Genomic DNA, 3,756 nt, shown 5'->3' on the forward strand with positions numbered 1-3,756 from the left:
TTGATCAATTACAGTAAAATTACCATATGTAAAAATATATATGATCATCTATAGTTACATAACTGAACATTATTAATGAAACTACAAAACAGTGATAATCATTAAAAGTTGCATGTACAACTTATAATTCCATAAACACAAGTGTATATATAAATGAACATTTATAATTGCATAATTGGACATTATTACAACAAAACAGAATAACAAATGTTAAACTATTTTTTTTGAGGGAATAAATATTAAAATATGTTCACTAGTTAAAATTTACATGAGCATCTTTAAAAGAATGAAAATCATTCAAATTTACATGTACAACATATATTTTCGTATACGACTACAATAAACCTATAGTTTACTACAGAAACATACATTAAACATAAATGAACATTTACTATTACACAAGTGATCATTTTTTTTTACTAAAAGTATTTTTAAACGATACACCAATGTGATAAAAATAAACGATTTGGCAAAATAATATTTAGTGTTCAATTTTGTAGCACATAATGTTTGTGCCTTTAAAGCTAACATTTTAAGTAAAATTTAATAAACAAGTTATAGTATTTAGTGTTCAATTTTGTAGCACGTAATGTTCAATTATATAACACTTAATGTACTGTTTATTTTAATAACAATTCATTTTCATTAACATGTAGGCTAAATCACAAGGTTGGGGATGCAAATTGCAATACACTGCTCAACTAATGCTACTGAAGAAAAACCATGAGTCTAAGAATAATAGAATAACATCAAGAAGATTTGCAAAGGCATAATATAATATGTTCACTTATGGATAGATATATGTCCATAGCTGGTTGATAAAACTTATACTTCGTAGATATTATTTGTTAACAGAATTACTCTATGTGATTAACTATTTAATTTTATACGTTTAAAGTTTGATACGGAGTAGATATTATTTGTTTATAGAATAATTCTTACAATTTTATATGAAAATTGCGGATTTTATGTAAAGTATTATGTTAATCAATTTTGATCATTCACAAAAGCTAAATGATTCTTTACAAAAACTTAATGATCATTTTTAAAAACTAAATGCTCAATTACAAATACTAAAATATTCACTTATAGAAGATTTTAAAAAAAATTAATATTCAATAAGAAGAATAATACTTAATAACAAGGCAAAAGCTAATGAGCGCCCCCGGGGCGTTAGATAAGAGAATTAAAGTGCAAATATTAGAGTAAAATTAACATTAATTGCACCGAACGACGCATGATTTTGTCATGAATTCCTAACTTAATACTATTTCAACCAATATAATTTAACCTTATGTAACGCCCCGGGGCGCTCGTTAGCAAGATCCTAATAACAAAAGGTTAAAGATATTCTTATAAATATTAGAGCCATTTGAGCATTTATAGGAATATTTACATTTTTGGAAGATAATGGGAGGAAGTTGAGCACTCGATCTTTTGAACACTAGTAGCAACTTGATTATTTGCTTGACCATATAATTGGAATTTGAACACATTTCATAAACTTCATCAGCAGTTTTAAATTGTTTCGTTCCCCACTAACTCAGACTTACTTGCTTTTTCAAAAATAATAATATCCTTTTTTCCCACTGCAATAATGTAACATGTAATAAATTACATTAGCAATAATGTTCAATTATAATGATGCATTTGGTCAATTACAGTTGAATTACCAAATGTAAAACATAAATGATCATCTATCGTCATATAACTGAACATTATTTCTGAAACTACAAAATAGTGATAATCATTAAAAAAAAGTCACATGTACAACATATAATTCCATAAACACAAGTATATATATAAATGAACATTTATAATTACATAAATGAACATTATTACAACAGAACAAATATAAAATATATTCACTAGTTAAAATGTATATGAGCATTTATAAAACAATGAAAATAATTGAAATTCACATGTACAACATAAGTATTCAAATACAACTACAATAAACATATACAAGTATTTTAATACATAAAAAATACATTAAATATAAATGAAAATTTACTGTTACAGAAGTGATCATTATTTTAACTAAGATTATTTTTTTACGACGCACAAAATTGGTAAAAATAATCGAATAGCAAAATTAAAACAACAATATATACTCATACGAAACGCACAAAACTGGAATAAACAACAATCAAAAATACAAAAAAAAAAACCCGAATTAGATGAACAATACAAACTAAATTATTAATCAACTAATAACAACAATAACAAAACCAAAGCATTATCAAAATTAAAGTCAATACAACAAAAACTATGAAATCAGATCATTATAATCATCCAATTACAATTGTAAAACAAAGCATTATCAAAACAATTGACTAATTATCATTAAAAGTAAGAATTACTTATATTGAACTCCATGAAAGAAGAGAGAGAAAATTGAAAAACAATAAATCAAAAAAAAAACCAAGAGAGAGAAAATGAAATTGGTGAAAAAGAGGAGAGAGAAAATGAAATTGGTGAAAGAAATGAGAGAGAAAATGAAGTCTATAAAAAAAACAACACTCAAATAATAACATTACAATAAAAAAAATACAAAAACAAAAAAAACAATCGAATTAGAAGAACAATACAACCTAAATTATTAATCAACTTATAACAACAACAATAATACCAAAACCAGAGCATTATCAAAATTAAAATCAATACAACAAAAACTATGAAATCAAAACATTATAATCATACAATTACAATCATAAAACAAAGCATTATCAAAATCGATTGACTGATTATCATTAAAAGTACGAATTATTTACATTGATCTCCATGAAAGAAGAGAGAGAAATTTAAAAAACTATAATAAAAAGAAAAAACAAGAGAGAGAAAATGATATCAGTGAAAAAGAAGAGAGAGAAAATGAAGCAAATGAGGTTTGTAAAAATGTTTATATTCTTGTTTGAATTGAAAGCAAAGAAGGAAAGGAAAAAAAAAATAATACAAAAAGTGCTACTAGATAAAACGACGTAGTATAGAAAGGGGGGTGTAGGGGAAGCTGCATATATTAGAGTCTAGGGAAAAATTTGTATTTTGGTCAGTTGCAAGCACAATAGGAGCTTACATTCTTAATGTGATGATAACGGGCCATTTATATGATAAGGAAGCCACAAAGCAGATGAATTCATTGGGCCGACCCAGATTAGAAGGGGAAGAGTTAAATTGTGTTGGGGAAGAGTGTTTCCGTTTAGCATTTTTTATAATCACAGCAGCAACTATTTTTGGTATGTTAATTTCATTGATTTTGGTGGTAAGAACTGTTGACACCGAAATTTTGTTAATTATTAGGTGTCAGATATATGTAAATAAGGAGATAATATCAAAAATTATAAGATGTTTATCTTCAAAATCTCATAGATTATTATCTTTTACTCTACGACTCTCTATATAAAGAGGGTTGAATCTAGGGATTAAAGGAGGCTCAGATGGAATAAGTCACAAAGACCCCATCTCCTCCCTACTACCAAACATTGTAGGTACATGGTATGGATTATGCCGATAAGGCCCCGTACTATAAGCAAATATCAAAACCTAGCCCTTTGGAGAGAGGAATCAAGAGATCTATGAGAGTTGTAACCCACAAATTATCAATAAAATAATTGTTCCCGTATATTTTTCTTTCTCTTTAATTATATATTGCAGGTTTGAATTTTTATGGTTTACAAGAACAAGAAAGTTTTATACGAGTGATATTTATAAAAAGTTTAGGGAGGCGGCCTTAGTGGAGGATGATGAGTTGGTGAA

Source organism: Chenopodium quinoa, unplaced genomic scaffold (assembly GCF_001683475.1).
Source record: "Chenopodium quinoa cultivar QQ74 unplaced genomic scaffold, ASM168347v1, whole genome shotgun sequence".
In the NCBI taxonomy this organism is placed as follows: Eukaryota; Viridiplantae; Streptophyta; class Magnoliopsida; order Caryophyllales; family Amaranthaceae; genus Chenopodium; species Chenopodium quinoa.